Genomic DNA, 26,525 nt, shown 5'->3' with positions numbered 1-26,525 from the left:
AGCCATTGATTCAAACTGCCGGCGCAAGGACCACTGAGCTGTCTTTCGGTAACCGCGTCACAAGTCTAATGCCTAATGGCTCAAAATGCACCGCAGACTGTCAAACAAGATTTCTCACCGTGCTGTAGTCCAGTAGTGCAGTGGTTGCCATGTCGAATTGCAGAAGGAACGCAAGAATACGCCCGGAGCCCGAAAGGCCAGGATAATAAAAAAATTAAAAAATAAAAACAGACAGAGGCTTGCCGAACAGGCCAACGCTGAAATGCGAGGCCAGCCTCGCTCGCTTCGGCTGCGTGCCTGACAAAGTAGATGTGCACTGGTAGAGAATGCTCCATAGAACGTCAATTGGTCCCAAAAATGGTCCCTCCAGTGCCCCTGGATGCTAGGGGGCATGCTTACGTATGCGTGACTTTGAATGACGTCACACCCACGTATGCTTTGGCACGAATAATAAAGCCGTCTTTTCAAAGAATCCGCATTATCGAGCCCGTATTGAAGGTTGCTGTCTTTCAGCGCGCGCCAACCTTTGCTAGTAAAATATGCTCGAGTTCCTGCTAGTTATGCGCTTGTTTATGCGTTTATGTGCAATTCTGTACCCAATGCAAGTGACTGGCAAAGAAGGCAGCATAGAAAGGCAGCAACATTTCCAGACAGGGGCTAAGCATGCATAATTCGTAGCGCAAATACTCATGCAAGTACTTTGTCTCTGAGTAGAGCAATATACAATTTACGAAGCACTAGCTCAAGAGCAGAGTTCGTGATAGATTGCACAGTCGGCATGATTTTCAATTTCAAGGTTTATTACATCAACCAAATACAGCACACCATAAATTGCATGTCACAGGCAGCACAAACAGTAGCACGGTTTATGCTGGTTAATCTTCCAAATGGTGACAGTGCAGACAGGAAAAAGGCCTGAAGTGCTACAAACGTTGCCAGGCAGCAAATCGAAATGTACAGATAACAATGCTACGACAGATTCAATTTAGGCAAAAATGACATCAAATAAGTAGGTGCATCAAGATACACATGGAGCATAGGGCACTGGGATTAACTCCTTAGATTTCATTCTTTCATCTGACAGAGTATAGCAGCTATGTTTACACCTGCGGGACAATGTTAAAGCCAGTTTTAGCATCAACAAACCTGCTCAACGCATTAGCACAACACCATGCACTGTGCCTGCGTACAACCTCCAGACCTGCTTCTGGTTGGTGGGCAGAGTATATTGAAGCGATTCTAATCGAACTAAAACATACATGAAGCACACCTTATAGTGAAATGCAAGGACATTCACATGGCAGTAAAACATATATCACCATACTGTGCGTTAAAGTATAACCAGGTAAAGCCCAAGCGCCTGTCTGCGTTTTCCTTTCTGTCATCTCGTTGTGCTGCAAACGATCCTGCTAAAACTCGAAGGAGACGCAGCAAGCCTATTTAAAGGTGGCTTTGTAGCCAATGGTGCTGAATGGTAGTTATAAATACGCGGTTGATTTAGTTATACCTGTCAGCACGAAACCACAGGGGCAGGAAGGAGGAAAGATTGACGCCAACATCATGGAAACCAGTTGAATCCATTGCCAGGAGGGTCTCCTTTGAGAGGCATTAGATTTATCGGAATGGAGTTTTATACGACAATAGTGCAGAAGTGCAAAAGGTTGTATATTTGATAAATGTACCGTAAAAGAGTGACATAGTGTAATGAAGGATGAAATATGCGGCATTGTTAAACCATTACCACTGTGAGCAACGATGTCACGTCCTAGCAAAGTGAAATACACAAGAAAAAATAAAATAGAATATAACTAGGCTATGAACCAGTGAAACCATTTGCAGACCTTAAACCAGCCTAAATTGATCTGTTGCACACACTGGAACATTGCTTGCAACACCACAATTCCTTCAGCCAGTAGCTCGCGAATCGCATCCGTTTAAAGCGCGTAGTCTCAGTGCTTGCTTCGTAGCTTTCCGTTTAGTGGTTTCACTGTGGAGTTCCACCATTTTTTCCTGCACGCAAGCCAATCCAGCCTCACCCTGATGAACAGGGCAAACAATCATAAACATCATCCCCCTCACACTTAGCAATTTTTCTAACTTGGCATGAAGCAAGAAGCACAGATGATGCCCTACATGTGCTTTTTCCCCAATATTGGAGGCAGATGCGACAAAAAGCTTGTCGCAGGAGGGTGAAGTAACTGACAGGCTCCCAAAGTCACCTTCCGGTTTACTCACTCTCAACTACAACAGAACTTTGCTTTGATCGGTAAAGGCTACGTTCTCTTGCCTCAACTCACACTTACGCGACCCTGCTGCACACCTTGGGCCATTCATAAACTTATACGCTAGCCGGTCCGCAAAATAGAGAATGTTCTCTACCATTGGAGATGGATAATCATAAGGCAGAACTTCTACTGCAACTGGCGAAGATGTGGCAGGTACACAGAGAAAAGGAGCAAATTTAGAAAAACAAGCTGGGAGAGTGGCAGGAAGACTAGACGTGTCTTCGGCATAGTTGCTGCTTTCCAACAGTTTGGAAAGGTTGCTAACTAAAACATGTCTAAATGCCGCCTGAAACTGCCAGCAAAAGGAGTTGCTGTTCGTTCCAGATTTATACCTAAACATTACAATGGTCAAAAATAACGTGCAGCGCGAAGGACAAGGACAGCGATAGACGACACACACAGCGCTGTGTATGTCGTCTATCGCTGTCCTTGTCCTTCGCGCTGTACGTTATTTTTGATCATGGATTACCAACTAGCCCAAGCAACCACCCTAGTTCATTACAATGCTGTTTTCAAGCGCATCCTGGTTCACGTGTCCGGTAAGCAGGTATACCGAACCATAGCAAGAGGCCACGTGGTTCCATAACAGCAGCAAAGTCCTCCTAGATTGGCAGAAGCCACGGATGCGAAGAGGCTGCCGTGCTCAGCCTAGAACTATGATATTCTTGAAAACTACAATGCACTCCTCCAAAAACACTTTATACACAGATCCTGCAAGTATTGCAGATACACACGGAGACTTTCCCAACTTCTGTGAAATATTTAGACTATCAATGAGCCTGTCGATTCTCTCAACAAATCTGGCCGTTTGGATAGCCTCTGCTGGCAATTGCTGGAATGTTACCTATGGGCAGAATGCAGCAGCGGAATGATCGCTGAATATTTGTGCTGCGAGTTTCACCGACATCTTGGAAGCAAAAGTCAAATTAAAGTACCAGGCACGCAGCTTGGGAATGGATAGAATTTGCATTTCTCGATCCCCATCAAAATCCCGTCATATGCACGAACATTTATTTGTGTCAATGCCTACTATGAAGTCGTATTTGAACAACCCGTTACGTAAAGATTTGAGCAAATGTGGTGGATCGAAAATAAAGAAAAGTGGTTCACCATTGACACTTAAATAAGGCTTTTCAGGGGTTTCAAGGTTTGAAAATAGATGTATATTTGGTTCTTTGGAGCTCCATCCAACATCTTGTGGCATGTGAAAAGACGGTCATGCCGAACAGTCGCAGATGCTGCCTTATCTGCAAAGAAATGTCCAGCAGGCTGCTTCACGGCGTGCATATTCCTTTATACAAGGGCCTTGTTTGCAAGGTGTCGACCTTGTACTGCACTGTACTCTTCAAGGCTTTCAATGCTGCCCGACACTAAGTTATATGACAGCTCCTTTGCGACATGCATCTCATCAAATATTATAGGGCAAGCCTTGTCTTGCCTTGGAGAAGACGCTGCTCGGTTGCTGATCAAATGAAAAACTTCAGGGTAAAAGCCAACCCTGAGCCGTAGGCGTGCAGGCCACAGCTGCAGAGACCTAACAGATGGAAGTCTTAGGAGCGTCCTATAACACCTGTAACCTTTTGGACTGTGGAAGTATACACCTAAAGCAAAGGCTTTGTTTTGGCTGCACCTTGGGCGGCCGAACCGGGTGACATTACACATCTTCAGCGGAGCTTCCAGAAAAGCAGCAACAGCTAGGGATATAAGATCACGCAGACTCTACCAGTTCAGCAGTAGGCTTCATGTGACGGCTTTGAAGCAGCAGTCCTTGTAGCCTCTTGTTGTGGTCACGGAATCTCCTGACCTTGGTTAAGTATTTCTGAAGAGGCCACCTTTCGTTGATGGGGCTGGTGAAAGATACTGAAGGGTAGAGAGTCGACAGAAGAGCAATAGCTTGCTGCGTCTGGCTTAGTTCATGTAATTTCGCAGCCCCAAAAAGTGCGAAATATTTTGAAAGTGTTTACAAATCACTAACTTTTATAAGGAAGAGGCGAAGTGCTGAGTGGAGCTCCTAATGACAGATCAGCACTCGCTCACAGTGCTGTGATCTCTCCTGCCGTTTCAGGTTCCTGAGATGATGTGGTTGCTTCAGAGCTTGGTTTTCAAAACATGTGGTCAGACGTGACCGCAGGATAGAGAGAACAAAATACAGTGACACCACAATTCTGAAAGTGAATCCATAAACCCAACAAATAACTGAGCCTCACAAGCTGAATTACCACATTCACTGAACCATCATCAAGCCACTGGCGTGAGAACGAGCTTGATTGGCCGTAGAACTGGCACCATCTGAATCTGCACAGCGCCGAGTCTAGGAATTGTAGCATATTTATGAGCCATACCTATCGGGCTGTTCCAGCACATTGGAAATAACACTCACTTTCTTGGAAGAGTTGCAGCGACTGGGACGACTGACTGTGGATGTACCCCTTGGCAACGGGTTCACCTGAGAGAGCAGCTATCATAGGAATCAGTCCAATTAGCTTCCAGTTATTGCCGTTTGTGAAAGACGTATGCCAGTATGCATGCAACCTTGCTCACCTGGTTCTCCAGCATGGCGCATTGATGCCTAAATATCGCTCGAAGACGGTGCACTGCGCATGTACTGTTTCGCTAACTCGAGTTGTCTGAAATTGCAACAGTATTGCCAAGAGAAAATATAACTCAGTACCTTCATGGGCTAATAATTTCCAAACAACTACACTTTCCACAGCATGCGCTTAAAATATGATATTACTCTTGATAAAATACTTATTTATTGATATAATATTATTTTTACCACCGGGATTAGTTAGGCACATACTTTGAAATATTTTGTACATAATTATTTTCACGAAGTGTGCTGGAGTGTTTACTGCTACGAAAAAAAGTAAAAAATGTATTTTCTAGACACAAGTCGGCATTTGAAGAGCGGCCTATATCTTAAAGCTTTGATTTAAAAAGAATGCCGTCAATGCTTCCTCGAGTAGGCAAAGCATCTTGGCGCAGTCATCCTGAACGCAGATGCGCAGACGGTTCGAAATGCTTGGAACAAAACTTCAGGTCTCGCTGCTGCCATAGCGCCATCTTCACCCGGTTGACGTTGCGGCGGGACTGCCCCCACGTTTTGCACCTGGACATGTTGCAACATGCACGTTATATAACTTCACCGGAATAAATACCAAGTACTCCAAACGTCATGATTTCTTTCACTGCTAATTGCAGCACATTATATCTGAACTATGGCAGGAAATGCTCGCGCCAAGCCTCTGCTCCTCAGAGTGCAGTTGCGCTTGTCCTCATGCCACGCGGCTGGCTGCTTTTCTATGCTCAAAGTGTCACGAGAGTGAAGCAGCGAAGTGCCTTTAAAATTACCTTGACGGCCTTGTATATGTAGAAGGTAGGCATTACTCCTGCTGAGCGTATTCAGTCAAGGCACCCTCAAGGCCGCGCACATACACGTGGCTGAGTTTAGTTACTCCCGGTTGCGAGGGGATCCGCAAATTGGCTTCACCGTGTTCGAAAATCAAATAATGTCGTGCTCAGAGCTGTCAGGCAGAACAGCTGGGTCTAAACTGTTCTTGCACTCAGTAGGCGGCCCGTAGTTGCTCCTGAGAGCCCGCTATCAAGTTCACGTTGGTGACAGTCTGCTCCATGAAACTCGCTATAAGAAAGAAATAGGCCTTTTACGCACACCTTAGGACTGCAAGTGTGTGCCCTGCAGTTTACATAAATATCCCGAGAACATGAAGCCAAGTACTCGCGAAAGGGCTAGCTATGAAGGCATCAGCTATGAAGGCAGTTAGAGGCAGTTTGGCAGTTGAAGTATGGCAGTTGAAGTATGAAGGCAGTTGAAGGCAGTTTGGCAGTTGGCGGCACGTCCAGAGCCGGCCCTAAAACGATTTGTTCTGTTCCTGCAGGTGCGCAACTACGTCACAAGAGTTTCAAGTGGTTCATCGGACGTCGGAGGCTCTTTTGCACGGATGGCTTCGATGATGTGGCAGCTCTGCTGAAAAAACGTGGAACTTTTCCAGTTCTTCTTGACTTCGGTTTGCGTCACAAGATGGTGCTCTGATCAGCAAGCGCCGTCATCGTCCCCATAAAAGCGCATCGCTTGCAAGCAGCAAGCGCAGTTGGCGGCACGTCCAGAGCCGGCCCTAAAACGATTTGTTCTGTTCCTGCAGGTGCGCAACTACGTCACAAGAGTTTCAAGTGGTTCATCGGACGTCGGATGCTCTTTTGCACGGATGGCTTCGACGGTGTGGCAGCTCTGCTGAAAAACGTGGAACTTTTTCAGTTCTTCTTGACTTCGGTTCGCGTCACAAGATGGTGCTCTGATCAACAAGCGCCGTCATTGTCCCCATAAAAGCGCATCGCTTGCAAGGAGCAAGCGCAGTTGGTGGCACGTCCAGAGCCGGCCCTAAAACGATTTGTTCTGTTCCTGCAGGTGAGCTGGTTTCGCTGTAGCAACTTTTCTGTACATTCCATGCCGCCAACTGCAAAACTGTCATTTGCTTGATCTACCGCGTGTGTTCTCTTGTGCGCATGTGTGATGGAGGAAAAAAATTGTGCTCAATGTGGGGCTGATTTTGCCGGCGAAGACCGGTGCATGGAATGCTCTAACTGTGCATCGTTGAATCACCTCGGTCAAGAGTGCTCAGGTATGGCTGAAGGCGCATTCTTGTCGATGGGCCCGAAAAAGAGAGAAAAGTGGCGGTGTGAAACATGCAGATCAGCGGATTCTTCCCAAGGCAGTTATAGCCAGTTAACAGCTATTGCTGAAAACCTATCGTTGCTGGATTCTATTCGTGCGAAAGTAGAATCTCTTTCCCTAGTTCCGTCGAAAATAGACGAACTGTTGTGCCTCAAGTCCGAGATCGAAGTAGTGAAAACAAAAATGCAGGAAATACACGACTCGGTTGACTTTCTTTCAAATAAATATGATTCCTTGCTGAAAGGATCAGCAACACGAGAGAAACAGGTCACTGTATTGTCTTTTAGGGTGATGGTACTTGAGGATCAGGTCGCTTCTCAGGCAGCTGTCATTCAAGACCTTAGAGGAGAAATAAATGCCTCTGAACAGTATAGTAGGCCCTCAAAACTCGAAATTCATAACCAACCCTAACTTCCTATTGAAAACTTTACTACTGTTGCTGAACTGGCCGCTCAACTGGGCATTGATTCATTCCTGCCAGGTCACGTAGTAGCTGTGCACCGGTTGCCCAGGAAGAGCAAAACAGCTCCAGTTTTAGTGCGCTTCCTCTCGGCGGGCATACGTGACAGCTGGCTGGCAAAGCGAAAGAAACTGGAATCTCTGGCGAAGGAAAATGAGCCCTCGGTTTTTTTTTTGTCGAAAACATGACGAAATACAACAGAGAACTGTTCTGGGAGACAAGGACTAAGGCCAAGGAGGCCGATTTCAAGTTCGTATGGGTGAAACATGGGAAAATTTATGCCCGTAAGAAGGAGGGTGACGCAGTTGTGCGCATAATGAGCCCTTGTGATTTGTCTCGGCTAGTCTGACCTCTTATCCTCTGCTTTGTCTGTTATCTTTTTCCTGATTCATGGCTTCGTGCGAACAATTTCGAGACTTTCCTTCTTTTTCTGTTCTTTTAAAACCAGGTGAAGGCACATTCACTGTTTTTCATGTAAACGTGCGTAGTATTCGCAAGCACTGGAATGGATTTTGTGTCCACGCTGGTGCAGTATGTGATATAGCTGATGTTTTTGTCTTAACTGAAATTAATATTGGGCAGGAACACACTGGTCTGTTTCAACTCCAAGGTTATCACAATCATTTTTTGACGCGCAAGGACGGCCTTGGCGGTGGAATTGCCATTTTCATTAAACATTGTTGAATTTCAAGTCCTCTGAACATAATTTTCACAAGTGCTGAATCGCTAGCCCTTCGTATTCATGCACGATCTTTTGCCATCACATTGCTCGCTATTTATAGGCCGCCAAATCAAAGTGTTAGAAAGTTTGTGGACGAATTGCATCTACTTGCTTTTCCATCTGGTCACGTGTGCATGATAGGTGATGTTAACATTGACGTGCTGAAAAAAGAACGAGACATTGTAGCTGATTACTTGAACAGGCTTGCTGACGTTGGGATAGATTCTATTATCAACCTTCCCACACGTGTCGAAATTTTGGGTACATCGCTTGTGTCTTCATGCATAGATCACGTCAACGTTCGCACTGAGAACGACCAGGTACTTCCGTTTATTATTGAGCAAAAGCTATCCGATCACTTCTATGTTGGGTGTAGCTTTCTATCGTCTCAGCATGCTGCGGCTAACAACCCTGTATCACAGATAGAGGTTATTGATAAAATAAAGCTGGACTCGTTGTTGCAAGGCTACGACTGGAAATCTTTCCTAGCAGAAGTTTCTGCAAGTCACCTGTATAAATCTTTTATTGCCGTTTATACGCAGGCAGTGCACTCTTGCAAAAACGGAGTCGTCTTAAAGCAACGAAAGCCGAAATGCCCGTGGATAAATGGAAATGCTCTAACCGCGTTAGCTGAAAAAGAACTAGCCTGGGCGCGTTGTCGGCGCTCACCTAATAATCAGTATCTTCGTGAAGCTTATAAGATGGCTCGCAATAAAGTCACTGCTGTGCTTAGAGGTGCCAGGCGACAGCACTTCCAAGGTAAATTTTCTGAATTTAGAAAAAACCCGTCCAAGACTTGGTCCGTGGTTAACGAATTAAGGGGTCTTCCCCGGAAAGGCGCATACCAAACTATTGCGAAGAATTTCGGTCCACCATCTATAACGTTAGCAGACCAATTTAATTCCTTTTTCTTGTCTACTGCAGCAAGCTTGTCCGGTAATACGGCTAGTTATTGTATGCCACAATCGGTAGTTGACTCTGCATTCTTGCCTGAGTGTACCGAGGATGATATTCGCTATATTTTATTTAACATAAAACAGCACAAGTCGGTTGGATTAGATGGTGTATCTGTGGACGTCCTTCGCAGAAATTTCGAGGCCCTGAAGAATGTTCTTTTAGCAATTATAAATAACATTATAACCACAAAAGAAATACCGCCTGGCCTCAAGGAAGCGCTTGTAGTTCCTCTCTTCAAAAGCGGACAGGTCAATGTTGTCACAAACTACAGGCCAATTTCGATACTTTCGTGCATTGCTCTTATACTTGAAAAGCATATTTTTCACGTAATGCAGAGCTTCATTGATGCGCACAACATAATGTCGCCTAATCAGTACGGATTTACTTGTGGGCGTGGCACTAGATTAGCATTAGATGAATTAACCGATTTCCTTAATAGTACTCTTGAAATTAGTGCATTCGCTTGTGCAATATTTCTAGATGTATCAAAAGCTTTTGACTCCGTCAACCATGAAATTTTACTTTGTAAACTTCATAGCTATGGCTTCCGAGGGCCTTTTCTAACTTTCCTTGAGAATTATTTGCACGCTCGAATTCAAGTAGTAGTTCTCGGAAATATAAAAAGCAAACCTAGACAGTTGAACGCTGGAGTTCCCCAAGGGTCGATTTTAGCTCCCCTTTTATTCAACTTGCACGTTAATGATCTCAGTCAAGCAATTTTTCGCTGTCGGGTGTTTCAATACGCAAATGACCCGCTTTTAGTATCTCGTCATACTAATTACCATCAAGCCGTGGCTGAATTACAAACTGACACTACAAATGTTATCAGTTGGTACCGTAAAAACTTAATTTCTATTAACCAGAATAAAACTAAATTAGTATGTTTTCACGATCCGCTGAAATCTATTCCTGTCATCACTCCACTGTTTCTTCATTCTCCTCTGTGTAACAATTGCTCTTGCTCTCCTATTCCATACCTCTCAAGTGTCAATTATCTCGGTGTTCATTTCGATTCTAACATGCCCTGGAACACTCACTTGGCTAACGTTTGTGAAAGGCTGCGCAAAATAGCCTGTCTACTGCATTCTATTAAAGCACTATGCCCAATTTACGTAAGGAAAACAATAGCACATGCATTAGCGTACAGTGTGCTGAGATATGGAATCTGTTCTTTTTATATCTGTTCAGCGTTTTGGCGCAATAAAGTTGATTCTTTACTAAAATCCATAATTCGGGCGGTGATGTATGGTGTGCACATTACTAACAATTCCAGTCTTTTTTCATGCTCGCACATGCCCTCGTTCAGGCTATTATTCAAAGAAACGGTAATCCTTTTGTATATAAGGAACAATGAGTTCTGCCTCCCGTATGTCCCCGCCAGAGCATTACGTACACGCGACCGCTTCACCTTACCAAGAGTACGGACAAGATATGGCAAACGTGTCCATGCCTTCTATGTACCTGATGTGTTAAATGACCTGCCAGATAAAGTTTTATCTTCCAGCACACGGAAAGAAGTTAAATCTTATATTTGTGATATGTATGTGTAATTTGGTTTCTTTCCTTTCTTTCTTTCTTTCTTTTCTATTTTTTTTTAATTCTTCCCCCGTCATTTCTTACTGCCTTTCTTAAGTTTTATTTTGAGTCTTGTACATAATTGATGTACTGTGCCGCGCCCTGGCTTGCTCCATTCTGCCGAGCGCTGCCCCACAAGCCCATTGTTGGCTTGGGCAGGCTCGTATTTGTATGCCACTTTCGAAATAAATAAATAATATATATATATATATATATATATATAGTCATATAATGAGAAGCCAACCAACACTGACACCAAGTAGAACATAGGGGAAATTGCATGTGCTTAATAAATGCAATAAAGTAATGATTAATTAACGGAATTAAAGTTGTTTTTTCATCCACTTGAAGTTCCATTAATTAATCATTACTTTATTTCATTTATTAAGCACATGCAATTTCCCCTATGTTGTACTTGGTGTCAGTGTTTGTTGGCTTCTCATTATATGACTAAGAAATATCGGGTCCCTCGGTTAACCCCCTTTCTTCTCGTCTATATATATATATATATATATATATAAAGAACCGCGTGAAAAGCAATACAGCCATGGAAACAGATTTCACATCGGCCGGAGGGTGAAGGAAAAGCCAGGAACAAACAAGAAATCTGCTGCAGCGGTGTGCAAATCTTACCAAACGGTGACCATAGAGCGGACAGTCCCATAGAGCCCAGCGGCCGAATTGACTGCAGCGCACCAAGCCGCCGGCGTTAATATCTCGACCACACTTCCGATTTCTGTGTTGGGCGCGCGCGTTTTGAACGCTAGCTGGTACGTGGTACACCGGCTGCGCTGATCGACGCGTTCTTTCTTTTTGCTTCTTCAGCTCAACCGCGCGCAGTTTTCGTGCGAGATCGTTGTATTATTACGTAAAAATAATTCCAAACAATCTTAAGAAACCTCCATCGAACATGTGCCACGTGCAATTTCATAAAGACGCACGCCTCGTGAAATGAGGAAATATTTTATTCTCTATAAATGCTATTTGCAGGCTTTTTGTGCTTTCATCCAACGTTGTGGCACCAGGTAAGTAGCAGTGGTTCTCATACGAAGCTCCACCGGACGATGTCATCTGAAAAACGCGAATTACAAGCATGTGTCATTTTGGTATTAACACAGACGAATAATGCGTGTAGAGGGCAAATGTGCAAAAGTGATGAAGATGCGGCATTACAAACAAAAGCAGCTGGCTTTTACATACATGGCGTAGAAAATACCCGGCTCATCCCAAACAATACCAAATATACCACAAAAACATTCTATTTTAAAGCATTCCCCTCTTCCCAGGCCTTACTTCGTGCACTTTAAGAGCACGAATATACGGGCTACTGCGCGTCTCCAAAAGAACTTCGCTACAATCGGCGCGATAGTACGCTGCCAATACACAGAGGTGGCCATAACAGAGGCCTTTAAACAAACCATCCTGGACTCTGGCAAAGTTCCTTCTACTCGCGCTCACGACAAATGCGTGGGTGCAAAGCCTGTCTTCATTTGTTCAGATGACAGAATTTTCTATTTAAATTCCTGGTGTTTGAGCTCCTACGTATTATCTTTTGCGCTTTCTGCTGGCGCAAGCAACACCCCCATGTTATCGCGCTTGGCAATTGCTGGTCGCCTTTTCGACAAGCGTGATTACCGAAAGATTTAAGTTGTTACGAATAATAAAATTGTCACAAACTGGTCGCAGTTAGCTTCAGTAAATGCCTACCTAACTTTGCCACCATGGCCGAACTGTCTTTCGTTGCGTCACGACAGGTGCGGCAAGTGTGCCGCAAGATTATCCGAAAATGCAACGAAATTATTTACCATCATGTTGGGGGTCAGAGAAAGCGTCACGAACTTGTCCCAGTAAGACTCAGTACACGAGAAAAAATTGTGCCACACAGCCAAGCTGTGTCACAAGGCCAGGCGCGGCGAGCGTGCCTTATAAGTAACAAAATAAGCACTGAAATTAATTTTCAACCACGCTGGGCGTCAGAGAAAGCGCCACAAACTTGTCTTCTCAGTGCATTAAAGCGCCAAACTTGACTGCGTACCAAGGCCGAGCTGCTTTTCGCTAACCACGTCACAACGTCAGGCGTGGCAGGTACCCAAAAAGCAACGAAATTATTTACAGTAATGTTGGGGGTTCGAGAAAGCACCAAAATTTGTCCCAGTAAGATTCAGAGCACACGAAATGGCGTCACAGCGCCCTGCGTGACCAGCGCGCCCAAAACACTACCGAAATAAGTTAAAATAATGTTGGGCTCATAGAAAGCGTCGCAAACATCTCGCAGCACGAGTCATTAATTCAACTGAACTGTGCCACGACAGCCGAGCTGTTTTTCACTAACCGCGTCACAAGTTTCCTTTCCCTGCCGCATAAGCTTAATTGCTTAAAATTCGTCGCAGACTGTTGAACAAGATTTCTCACCTTGCCGTAGTCCAATAGTGCAGTGGCGTCATGTCAGAAGGAACGCAAGAATTCGCCAAGGAGCATACCAAACCTGGCTAAATCCAAAAATAGAAAAACCGGTAGACGGGTCGCCGAACAGGCCAATCCTCAGACGCGCAGCCTGTCTCGCTCGCTTCGGCGGTGTGTCTGACGAACGACGCATGCACCCGGCTCGTCATTTGCCGATTCACCGGTCGCTAGGCAGCGGAAGTAAGCCGCAAAGTATATTTTAATTTATACGCAGATATTTTTACTTTTGCCGGGAAAGAATAAAAAAAATGAAAATTTACGATAACCTCATTTCACATTCTCTTTTGTTTTTTTGATGCTCATGGCAGTGAACTGTCAGCGTTAATACTAGCGTGACGTATTTCCTGTAGCCAGTTATCGCCAAGTGTCCCCTGTTCTTCAACACGTACAGGGAAATTGTAGATCATTACAAAGCCGAAAGAATCTTTCCGCCTCCGCATCGGTCTCTATCTCTGGTGGACACTCGCATTTGGCGGCGCCTCCAGGGCAACATTTATACATCACCTTATTGGATCTACTTAACTCAGACGAGGGACTATAACGACGCCCTCTGCAAAATTTGTAAGGAGAAAGGTACTCTAGATTATGTAAAATGGGAATATCCTGGTTCCGCAAGGGCCAAGGGAAACATTACAGTAGAGAAACCGGGGAGGCCTTGCTCCAGAGTGAGGCTGAAGACCGGCGTCGAGCAATCCGCGTGGCCGTTGAGGCCGTGAAGACTCGCCGTACTGAACGCGCCGGGACTGCTTCGTCCCCCCCCCCCCCCCCTTGCGTGTAGTGTAAGAGCCGGGCACCTCATTTCGGTGGAATACTAAAGTTTTCCACCAATCAATCAACCACTCTTCAATTTCTTTCGCTATGTGGTGACGAGAAGCAACGAGCACAGACGACAAAAACTTAGCAAAAGGAGCATTTTCAGACTGGCATGCTGCAATTATATACGTTCCCAGGCGCACCGTAGCAGGCGGCTGGTGATAAGAAATCACGAGGGTTGCTATGTGGGCTTGTTGGTAATGCATCTTCAAGGGATGTACGGTAGAGTGATTAAAAGACGGGACAAATGGAGACACACAGGGACACACACAACGATGTGTGTGTCCCTGTGTGTTTTCTTTTGTCCCGTCTTTTGATCGCGCTGCTGTATACCATTTGAAGATGAAAAATCGCTTGGTAAACTCCCGCCTAGGTGGCCGTAAACCATAACAAGGCCTACAAGGTCGCGCTGCAAATGCACCACGCACTCATGAACAGGGGGCGCAACAAGAGTGTCGAAAAAAATGAATTCGGCATAATGTTTTCATAAAATTGTTTTCTTTTTTATAAAGAAGATTCTAAAATATTTATTGCTTCTCTGTTCATGCATAGCATTCCAATTTTTTGTTTTATATTGCTTTATATGAGTGTTTTACCCCCCAGACTGGGAATGCTGCAATCGCGCTGAACCGCGTTTGCGCCGAGCCTTCGCCCCAACTCTAAATCCATCTTGTGTCTGACGCATGACGCATGCATCTGGCGCATCATTGGCCTGTCGCCATGTGACGCAAGAAATGTAAGTCGCAAAATATAACTTTGTGCGCAGGCACTCTTAGTGCCTGCGAAAGAAACGCCAATCAAGAAAGAATCAAGAAACGCCAATGTATGAAAGCATCTAACCCTACAGCTAGAATAGAACTGGCAGAACTTTCGAAGTTAATCAACAAGCGTAAGACAGCTGACATAAGGAAGTATAATATGGATAGAATTGAACATGCTCTCAGGAACGGAGGAAGCCTAAAAACAGTGAAGAAGAAACTAGGAATTGGCAAGAATCAGATGTATGCGTTAAGAGACAAAGCCGGCAATATCATTACTAATATGGATGAGATAGTTCAAGTGGCTGAGGAGTTCTATAGAGATTTATACAGTACCAGTGGCACCCACGACGATAATGGAAGAGAAAATAGTCTAGAGGAATTCGAAATCCCGAAGGTAACGCCGCAAGAAGTAAAGAAAGCCTTAGGAGATATGCTAAGGGGGAAGGCGGCTGGGGAGGATCAGGTAACAGCAGATTTGTTGAAGGATGGTGGACAGATTGTTCTAGAGAAACTGGCCACCCTGTATACGCAATGCCTCATGACCTCGAGCGTACCGGAATCATGGAAGAACGCTAACATAATCCTAATCCATAAGAAAGGGGGTTCCAAAGACTTGAAAAATTATAGACCGATCAGCTTACTGTCCGTTGCCTACGAACTATTTACTAAGGTAATTACGAATAGAATCAGGAACACCTTAGACTTCTGTCAACCAAAGGACCAGGCAGGATTCCGTAAAGGCTACTCAACAATAGACCATATTCACACTATCAATCAAGTGATAGAGAAATGTGCAGAATATAACCAACCTTTATATATAGCTTTCATTGATTACGAGAAAGCGTTTGATTCAGTCGAAACCTCAGCAGTCATGGAGGCATTACGGAATCAGGGTGTAGATGAGCCATAAGTAAAAATACTGGAAGATATCTATAGCGGCTCCACAGCCACCGTAGTCCTCCATAAAGCAAGCAACAAAATCCCAATAAAGAAAGGCGTCAGGCAGGGAGATACGATATCTCCAATGCTATTCACAGCGTGTTTACAGGAGGTATTCAGAGACCTGGATTGGGAAGAATTGGGGATAAAAGTTAATGGAGAATACCTTAGTAACTTGCGATTCGCTGATGATATTGCCTTACTTAGTAACTCAGGGGACCAATTGCAATGCATGCTCACTGACCTGGAGAGGCAAAGCAGAAGAGTGGGTCTAAAAGTTAATCTGCAGAAAACTAAAGTAATGCTTAACAGTCTCGGGAGAGAACAGCAATTTACAATAGGCAGCGAGGCACTGGAAGTCGTAAGGGAATACATCTACTTAGGGCAGGTAGTGACGGCGGATCCGGATCATGAGACGGAAATAATCAGAAGAATAAGAATGGGCTGGGGTGCGTTTGGCAGGCATTCCCAAATCATGAACAGCAGGTTGCCATTATCCCTCAAGAGAAAAGTATATAATAGCTGTGTCTTACCAGTACTCACCTACGGGGCAGAAACCTGGAGGCTTACGAAAAGGGTTCTACTCAAATTGAGGACGACACAACGAGCTATGGAAAGAAGAATGATAGGTGTAACGTTAAGGGATAAGAAAAGAGCAGATTGGGTGAGGGAACAAACGCGAGTTAATGACATCTTAGTTGAAATCAAGAAAAAGAAATGGGCATGGGCAGGACATGTAATGAGGAGGGAAGATAACCGATGGTCATTAAGGGTTACGGCCTGGATCCCAAGGGAAGGGAAGCGTAGCAGGGGGCGGCAGAAAGTTAGGTGGGCGGATGAGATTAAGAAGTTTGCAGGCACGGCATGGCCACAATTAGTGCATGACCGGGGTTGTTGGAGAAGCATGGGAGAGGCCTTTGCCCTGCAGTGGGCGCAACCAGGCTGATGATGATGATGATGATGACTCTTAGTTTTGTCGGGAAATAATAAAGAACAATAAAACAATGTCCGCTAACTTCCTTTCAAATCCTTTTTTTTGCGATGCTTCCGGCAGCAAACGGCCGGCATTAATATTAGCATGACGTACTTCCTGTTGCCAGTTTTCACCAAGTGCCCCTCTTGTGGAAAGCTTTCTCTATGGTACCACAGTGAATCTGGACCCATCTGTGGTGTGAACTGCGAGTACGTAATACATTTCAGTGCGAAAACATTTATTCGCACTCCCGTGTGTAGGCAAAAAAAAAAAAAAAACTAACGCGCCTTTACTTTGTCTGGTATAACACTGGCCCTGTTTTATTCATGAGCTCTTATGTTATTTCATGGCAGCGGAGAAATCACTTTGCTTGGTACCCAGTAAACCGAACTTAGCGACCTTGTTAAGTTGGAGGGAAAAAAATCGGTGAGCCATTCCACTCTCTGAAGGTGGATGACCAGCGAAGCTGTTTAGCACACCGCACAGAGGTGTCCAGAATACTGAGCAAAAGTGTGGACATGTTTATAATCTACTATGCTGGTCATCGTGGCAATATAGGTATGCACGCAAATTCGCGTATCACCCCTGATAATATATCTGTCCATCACGTAGGGCAATGGATGACTGTCACAGAGTTGCATGCCCGCGCCCGTCTCAAGATGGCCGAAATTGCCGCAGCAGCAGCAACGCCGCTTGCACGGCGATGGGGAAGAAAGCTTCCTATTGTCCCTGAGCTCGCCAGACCGGTTTGGTCACGTGTGTCGCCTCAGCGCGGCGGAGGGACGAGGCGGCTCGGCGAGCGGCAGAGCAGCTTGGAGGACGAAGGAGCGAGGTCGTGCACCGGGGGACAGCTGAAGATGTGGTCGGCAGGCTGAGATCTCGAGGTCGAAGCCTTCGCCGGTCGAGCGACAGACGGTGCAAGTCCGTCAGGATCTTCGGCAGCGAGGTTGCAGCAGCCCGACGCTCTTCAGATCGGGACCTCGGCAAGCACGCCCCAGATAAGCCTCGTGTTCCAGGCCGCTCTCAAACTTTCCGCCGGACTGTATTTTTTCAATCGCGTTTAATCTTTCGTTTATTTAGCCATCGAGTGTTAATTCTTGTATTTTCTGTTAGTGTAGTACTTGCCGTATTTATTGTCGCGTGTATTTTTCATTTGTGTTGCGTATTTTATTTGTATTTCGCGAGTGTTAATGGTTCCCACGTGGTGGGCTTAGTGTCGCGAGAGTGGCGTCAGGGCGTGTGTTGTGTGACCCGCACGCCTTCCGCGAGCTAGGACCCACTACTGGAAGTTGTATGTTCTTTTCCTTTCATTATGTCTCGCGCATGATTCCACTTTATTAAATTGAGTGTGTGTTGTACGACGTCGCCTCCCGTCTCATGCCTCTGGTTCACGGTCGATCAGGCGTGGACCTTATCGCCGGTCGGCAGTCGAACCCTCACTAAACGCACGCGGGGTGGGTTTGTTGTCGCCCCATCCCCTCCTGTTCAGAGAGTGCGAATTACCCCACCATCAATCTTTGACAATGACTCATACCATAGAGTTTCATACAATAACACCTAGAGGGAAATCTCGCGCTACCGTCTATAGGAGTTTCCTAAGGGGCGGTGTGTCATCGAATGACGGTATATGTGTCTGCCAGGCTTGTGTTGGCTGGTGTTCTAGGAGACTTCGTCTAAAACGGGGATATGGCTACACAAATAACACCTTCTTAAAGTAAAATTTTCATAAAATGTTTCCATCGAGGCATATTAGATCTTCCAGTGAAGTTTACTCTCCTACAATGGATAACCAAGAGAAGAAAAGCAAGAACAGACTACAAGCTGTTCCAAAGCAAGCACGAATCTTGTCGTCTGCCCTCCAACTTTAGTTACCCAATGACACGTTGCACGTTTCATATAATTGTACATGGAACATGTCATAGTTAAACAAAACATGCCTTTATGTAATAGTAAAACTAAAACAATAATTTACGCGCTGGCTTAGTAGAAAATTAATCCTTGTGACAGACGGAACGGTGCTTGCCTGGCTCTCCGAGGACGATGCCAATCCGAAGTCACAATGCACCGGTTCTCTCATGCATACCGCAGCGCCACACTTCCCTCTAGGTATTATGCATGGGAAACTATGGCTCATGCCCCCTTAAGCAATGGCTCATACCCACGTAAACGCGGCCTCCCCATTAGCACCATAGAAGAAAAGTGACATATTATATATATATATATATATGTATATATATATATATATATATATATATATATATATATATATATATATATATATATATATATATATATATATATAGATGAAATGTATATGTGGGCTCTACGCACCAGAGTGCGTAGAGCCCCTAGTAACGGGCCCCACTGGCTTGAGTGGCCCGCCGTGCTTGGTCGAGCAGCGCTAGTTGCATCTCCCGATCCTCGCTGGCGAGCCAAGTCTCCCACTGCTCCCTTCCGGAAAGTTTGCCGGCTATTTTTGGTGTAATAATTTTGGGTGGCCTGTTCTGGCAGTCCCACGTAATGTGGGCGAGAGTTGGCCGGCCTCCGCACCAAGGACAGCGAACGCTGTACAGCGTTGGGTGAATGGCATTTTTCAAATAAAGGTTTGGAAAGGTGCGCGTCTCCATTCGGCGCCAGTCGTAAGAGTCCTGCATGGATAGGTCAGGGTGTGGTGGACTGTACTTTCTTCGCTCGCGCCGCTGGTGCTCAAGGATGTCTCGTGGTAAAAAGGGGTTTTCGTCAGAGTGGTCGACCGCTCGGTTGACAAAAACACGAGCTGCGCCGTCCGCTCTCTCATTGCCCTCGAGTCCTGCGTGACCCGGGCACCAGATGATGATGTGTTTCTGCGTTAGGTTGGATCCTATTGGGTGAGTGGTGCTGTGTGGTAGCCTCCCGGTGAGGAATAGTCTACATGCGACTTGGGAATCTGTAAGAGTTATGGACGATTCTCCCAGAGCGTCCTTCGTTTTAATAGCTAGCGCGATGGCTGAAGCTTCTGCGGTATTCGCAGATGCAACTCTAGCCGTGGCGCAAGTGACAAGCCCTTGATTTGAGGCCGCTCTTACCACTGCAGGGCGTATTTGTATGAACCATATCGAGCGACATCTGTGTAGACTGTATCAGGGTTTCCACCGAATTGCTGCATTAACTTTCGAGCTCGAGCACTTCTACGTCCCCGGTGGTATTTTGGACTCATGTTCTTAGGGATTGCGGCTACTATGATCCTTTCACGAAGGACTCTGGGCAGAGATTCGAGTTCCTCTCCCGCCTTCTGTGGACGAGTAGGGTAACCCACGCGGCAGAGTAATTTTCTGCCAGAGGAGGTTAAGCTAAGCCGCTCCCGTTACGATATGAGCGTCGCTGCCCGTAGCTCCTCGTAGTTATTGTGAATCCCGAGGGCCAGCAGGCATTCAGTAGAGGTTCCCTGTGGTAGGCCGAGAGCCGCTTTGTACGACGTTTTAATCAACGCATCTAGGGCCTTTAGTTCTGTTTTCGTGTGGTCCTGGAAAGGGAGGCTATATGTGAGACGACTTAGCACAAAAGCCTGAACGAGCCGGCTCGTCTCTCTTTCCTTGAAATTTTTTCGGTGATAAGTTACTCTATGGATCATACGGGAGATCTGTTTCACCGTAGTCCTAAGGGTTTTAATGGTGTGGTCTACTCGTTTGTTGCTTTGCAGCCACAGTCCGACGACTCGCATTTTCTGAACCTCCTTTATCTGGCTGTCTCCTAGAAAGAGGTTCACCGGCTCGTGAGTTTGACGGCCTCGTATCCTGATAAATTCTGATTTATCGGGAGCGCAGCTCATTCCACTGCTACGAGCGAAGGTTTCAACAATGGTCGCTGCTTCTTGCAGGATTTCTTGTTTTTGTCCTAACGAGCCGCTGGTTGCCCGTAGGGTAATATCGTCTGCATATATCGCATACCCTAGCCCAGGTATGACGTCGAGTGTTTTGGCTAAGCGTCTCATGCCGATATTGAAAAGAAGGGGGGAGAGTATCACCCCTTGCGGTGTACCTCTATTGGGCATGGGAAAAGGGTCTGAGCGCGTAGTGCCAATGCCTAGTGTCGCGATGCGAGAGCTCAGGAAAGAGCGGGCGTGATCATAGATTCTTTGTCCACAACCGATGTCACTTAGCTCAGAGAAGCTAAGTTCATGTGAAATAGTGTCGAATGCGCTTTTTAAATCAAGAGCCAGGAGGAGATGTTCCGCTCCAAGCGTGTTGTTGCATAGAACGTCTTCGCGAAGTAGCAGGAAAACATCTTGTGTCAACGAATGTTGGCGAAAGCCGAATATGTTAGTGGGAAATAGGTTGCGGTCTTCAATGTAAGACGTGAGACGTGTGTGGATCACCTTCTCAAATAATTTGCTAAGACAGGAGGTTAGTGATATCGGCCTGAGATATTGTAGATCATGAGATTTTCCTGCTTTCGGAATAAGCACGATTTTGGCCTCCTTCCACTGTTGTGGAACTACACCCCTCTCCCATATCTGTTCATTAAAATACCGGGTAAGCTGTTCTAGGTGCTCGTCGCTCAGGTTACGGATCATAGCATTTGTGAGCTGATCTGGTCCTGGAGCAGTATTTCTCTTCGCAGCTTGCGCTGCCGTGAAGAGTTCTGCCTGAGTTATCGGAGCGTCTAGCGCCACGTTTTCTTGCCCTTGGTATGGCAAGGTGCATGGGGGAGTGATTATTGCTCCTACGTACTTCTCTTTAAGCTTAGGGAGGAGGGCTCCGGCAAGTTTTTGCTGAAAATGCTCCGGCAAGTTTTTGAAGAGTGCGGTTATTGGCTGTTTTTGTTTTTCCTGGTTCCATTATGCCGCGAAGTATCGCCCATGTCTTGGAGGTGTGTAACGTTTCGCGAAGTGAGTAGCAAAAGCTCGCCCAACTCGCTGTCTCTAACTGCTGCGCGTAAGCGTTTGCCCGCTCTGATATTTCACCAATTCTGTGGCGCAGTTTGCGATTCAGTCGCTGTTTTTTCCATCGTTTAGTTAGCTCCCTTCTGGCTTCCCACATATGTAGCAGATGGTTGTCAACTACCGGCGTTTCCGCTGTGAGCGCTAACCGCTTAGATGTTGCTTTATGAGCGTCTCGTATGTGTGTTGCCCACTCTTCAGCGTTCTCAGGGGATATCTCCGGCATGGGGATTTTGCGATAATTTGCCCAGTTCGTGATTACCACCTGGCCACTGGGTCGCTGAATTTTCGGGGAGCCTACCGACACACTGATAATGAAATGGTCACTGCCTGGATTCTCTCCTAGATTCGTCCAGAATACCTCGTTGACATCATTTGTGAATGTGAGATCTGCAAAGGTGTCGGCATTGACGCTGTTACCTAATCTTGTCGGGTTTTGAGGGAGAATGATGAGTTGGAGATCATATGCTTCGGTCGCTCGCTCGAGCTCCAAACCTTTGGGGGTGTCTGTTTGGTAACCCCAGCTGGTGTGAGGAGCATTGAAGTCCCCAAGAAGCAGTAGTCTATCCTGGGTGCCGGAGTGACACATGACGTACCGAATGATGGCCTCGAAATCGGCCCTCCTTTCTTTAGGTGGGCTATACACGTTCGTGATTACGGTTTTTGCCTTGCTACGCTTCTGCGGTAGTATTGTTACAATTTGATGGTTGATGCTGCTAGTCGGCAGATAAACTATACTGATCGCTATGTCCTTGAGCACCATCCTCGCGACCTCAGGGTAGTCTGGGTGGGATATCGTGTAGTAGCCAGTCAATCTGACTGCCTTGTTACCGATCTCTTGCAAACAAATAACATCAGGTTTGACTGCCACGTGTTAATGTATTGTTGTAGAGCTACCGCCTGTTTGTGGAAGGTGCGGCAGTTCCATTGCCAAATTTCGAGATATTCGTGATGTACTCGCGTTCTACTGGCCATGAATAGTGCTTTCGCTGTCCGAGGTCGATATGGGTCGTGGACGGCGGCTAGATTGAGCACTGGGGCTAATGCTGGCTCGCTTACGAGCCGCGCCCTTTGCACTGGCCACAGATTCATCGACGTAAGTTTTTAGGCTTTGAAATTCTGCGTATATCTGCTCCTGAAAATTTTGCATAGTTTGTAATTGATGCACAACTTGTTGGAGTGTAACCTCCACAGAATTCGGCGTCGTTATAACCTCGAGAGGCCTGCCTGCTGCTTTAGTATGTGCTGTTTTGTTCGTTTCGGTACAGCGACTAGCTTTGAGGGAGGTCTACTCTCGCTTAATTTCTGCCAAGCTCTCGCGGAGGAGCTTGTTCTCGTTAATGATCTTCCGATGTTCGGGATTTTCTGTTATAGGAGCAGTAGGAGAAACGACTCGTGCCCAGCTTACCGTGTTATCTTATGGCGCTTGCTTGGTCACAGTGCCTAAAGCCCCCGATTTAGGCGGTTTTGGTGATTGGTAATGAGGTGAGTTTTGGGGATTGGAGTTCTTTCGGGTCCGCGATCTTGACCTGGATCGATGGAGAGTCTCTGATACCTCCGGCGAGGGATCGGATGCGGATTCTCCATCATAGGAACTGGACCAACGGAGGCGTTGGGGTGGCTTCGTTGAGCTGTCCTTCCGGGTAGTCCGTTGAACGCCAGTCCTCGGCGTTCTTTTGCTTTGGGGTTTGAGACGTTTTTGCAACTTTGGTCTCCTGTCATGTGACCCTGCCCACAGGCTGCACACTTGGGAGCACACTCATGTCCGGCTACAGGGTCCCGTTGTCCACATGTACGACATACTGAAATGTCCGGCTGGGGACAGACGTCCGATCGGTGACCAATTTGGTGACACACTTTGCACACCTGAGTGGTAATTTTGTAGGGATAGCAAGCAAGTTCTCCGCCGTTGTAGTAGACGTACCGCGGCGTAATACCTCCAAAAAAGGTGATAACGGCCGTTTTAGTGTTACGGAACATGTGCGCTTGGAGAATTTCAACCCCTTGCGTGCGTATTCGTAGATTCGCTTTTAGCATTTCAGGCTTCGTGTGCGGGTCCAAGCTGTGAATGACACCCTTGGTTGTCCCGTCACTTGTCGCTACGTAGGCGTTCACCAAGTGAGGCCGGCCGTTGATGTTAAGCGTTTCAATACGTCTAACGGAATCCGCCACTGTCTGGTGCGGCGTGGACACGATAAAGATGTTGGAGCCCGGCTTGATTCTGAGCAGAAATTGCTCACCTGATATTTTCCCGTTGCATGCAGCAATCACGGCATCCGCCAGTAGTGGACTAGCCAGGTTTTTGACCGGTAGCCCTTGATGCGGTCGCACCACTATCTTAAAATCATCCTTTGGCAGGGGGGGTAACCGCCTGTATGCTGGTTTGTGTTTAGATTTTCCGGTTGCTTGACCAGCGGAAACTTGCTGATTCTTCAAGGTCCCCGAATATTCCAGTGCTCTGGTCTTCTTCTCTTTCGCATCCTTCTTTTTCTGCCGAAGCGTGAGGACCGTCTGCCAATCCCCATCTGTATGACTTTGGCTCTCTGTCTCGGCGTTCTGGTCGCTGGGTCCTTTTGGTGTCGTGAAGTTGTGAGCAGCAGAGCCTTGAAAATACATGCTGTCAAGGTCCTGGCGGCGCGTGTCCGTCACCCGCGAGGGTCCGGGACGCGCAGGTGCGTCAGGCGGTTGATTTGCAAGAGCCATCGAGCGGTCGGTGGGAAACGGCAAGAAAGCCGTTTCCCATATGGCTTCGGGCGAAAGCGGCCCGGCCAAGGGCGGTTGGTGAAGATGGCGTCGTCTTCGTGGTCGGAGAGCGCGCCGACTACACGTCCGTTCCCTTCCAAGGCGAAACTCTTTGGGGTCAGCGGGGATCGGTCGATGCCGCTGGCCTTCACGGACGCATTGGTGCAAGCAAAACTTACGTTCGAGGTAATTAGCACTGCGTAATTGGCTAGCTATCACGGAGCCGATCTGTGGCTATTGACGAGCGCTTCTTCTTCCAGAAAAGTGACATTCTACGCTGCAATGATGAGCGACAACGAGGCCAGCTGTAGAAGACGACAACGCTCGAGCCATGGTTAATGACGATAGCTGTGGAAGAAGCGGACAAACACGTGAGCAGTGGCACCATACTCGCGGGCAACTTTCTGTGGTAATGAAGGGAAAGCTACGGAGGCAAAACGTGAACAAGTGAGTGCGCCTCTGAAAAGAGTCTCGTCTTTTCACCCACGTTACCTTAAGCTGTGAAAGAGAAAACATACACACCTTATTAGCAACAGTTAAATGAGATAAAACACACCACTAAATGTAAAAGCTTACTTATTTTGCGGCTTTTCCCTTCTGCGTATGTGCAAACGCGAAACCGTCGCATGTGAAACTGCGTAGATTCAGCGTCTATTCCCAGCAAACAAAAACACTGTCGAATGCTGGCGGACTTCTTGGCGCCGTAACACATGTGCTGCAGTCAGGCGCCCGTAGCTTTCCCGTCATTGCCATAGAAAGTTGTCCGCGAGTATAGTACGTTTGCGCGGTTGGCGCTCATAATTTTTTAGCAGTGCTTTTTGAAAATGTTCTACGAAAAATTTTTTTTCAGAAAGGGCTGTTACACTAAGGCCTGGGACCACTTTGGGTCCCCTGTGTGACAAGAGTAGTTCAAGGGCCCGTTCGAGGTTCCCGAGCCCACAGGGGTATGTGCAATTGAGCTTGGACCCTTTCTTCACTATCACCACGGATCGACGCACATGAAGTTTTTTTTTTTTTCAACATCTCGTGCACATTTTTTTTTCCATATCGCAGCCACAGACAGCACCACTGTAAAAAATGTGCACTTTCCACGCACTGTGGCAACCAATAACTGCAAGCTGAGGGTGTACAAGTATTTACTAAGGCCTGCACTTGAATATGCATCGGCGGTCTGGTCGCCACACTTCGCCAAAGACATCATTGAACTTTAAAATGTGCAGAAAAAAGCAATAAGACTCATATGCAAGCGTTATGACCGTCACTTCTCTCCCACAGTTCACGCCCGCACGTTATCACTTGACGCACTTGAACACAGGCGCATATGTGATCGCATTATCCTACATCGCAAGATTATCAACAAGCGCATTTATGTTTTCACCCCCTTGACTTTCGCCAGTTCGTCTGCACGTGTCACGCGCCATTTCGGCCCGCTTAACATCGTGCCGTTTATGCCGTCTTTAGACAGCTACAAATTTTCATCTTTTCTTTCACAGTCGAATGGTGGAACGATTTAGATGGCACATTACGTGAAATGTCTGTTGATCATTTTCTGCGAGAATTGCCAAATCATGCGTTTTCTTCATGATACTCTACTATTTTCTCTGTAAATCTTTCCACTCACATTTGTAATCATGCACTTTCCTAATATTGTTTATGCATATTCTTCTGTGCCACTCCTGCAATGTCCCAATTTCTGAGATAGCAGTATTTTTAAATAAATAAAAAATAAGATTAGCTATCCCTCCATACTTTACAAGCCATTAAACATGGTAGAACGGAATTTACGGAATTTTTAAAGAACGTCTTTACAAAAAAGCACAGGTTAAAACAAGGTTACTGCCCAGGGGAAATGTTTTAGGTCGCTATATTGCGCAGTAGGTCGCACGCCCAACAATACATATAAAAAAATCATTTCTGGCCCGTGTTTAGGCATACATTCAACACTGAGGCGGTCGTAGTAAAAATGCGTTAAATAGTGCTTCTAATCGCGCATTGTACTGTTTCCGAAATGGAAAACCTTAATCAAATCAATTTTTGTTATAAATGATTTTTCTTAATAGTCCCTTACCGGCTCTTAATATATGAATCTTTTTCGCGTTCGCCCTAAACCCTCTTGGTGGGACATATGAAATGTACTGACGTGAGCGTTGATGTGCCGACGCAGGGGTGTATGGAGAGATGCCAGCCGGTTTCCGAATAGGTTTCTTCCCCGTTTGGTGGAAAAA

General features: G+C 46.2%; 1 protein-coding gene across 1 annotated transcript in view; it reads right to left on the bottom strand.

Annotated features, from left to right (window-relative positions):
- LOC135908708 (uncharacterized) overlaps positions 1-26,525 on the bottom strand; it is an 834,911-nt gene that overhangs the window by 750,602 nt on the left and 57,784 nt on the right. The window lies entirely within an intron of this gene.

Source organism: Dermacentor albipictus, chromosome 3, assembly GCF_038994185.2.
Source record: "Dermacentor albipictus isolate Rhodes 1998 colony chromosome 3, USDA_Dalb.pri_finalv2, whole genome shotgun sequence".
Taxonomy (NCBI): Eukaryota; Metazoa; Arthropoda; class Arachnida; order Ixodida; family Ixodidae; genus Dermacentor; species Dermacentor albipictus.
Note: the sequence above shows the minus strand (reverse complement) of the source record. Positions and strands in the feature narration are given on the sequence as shown.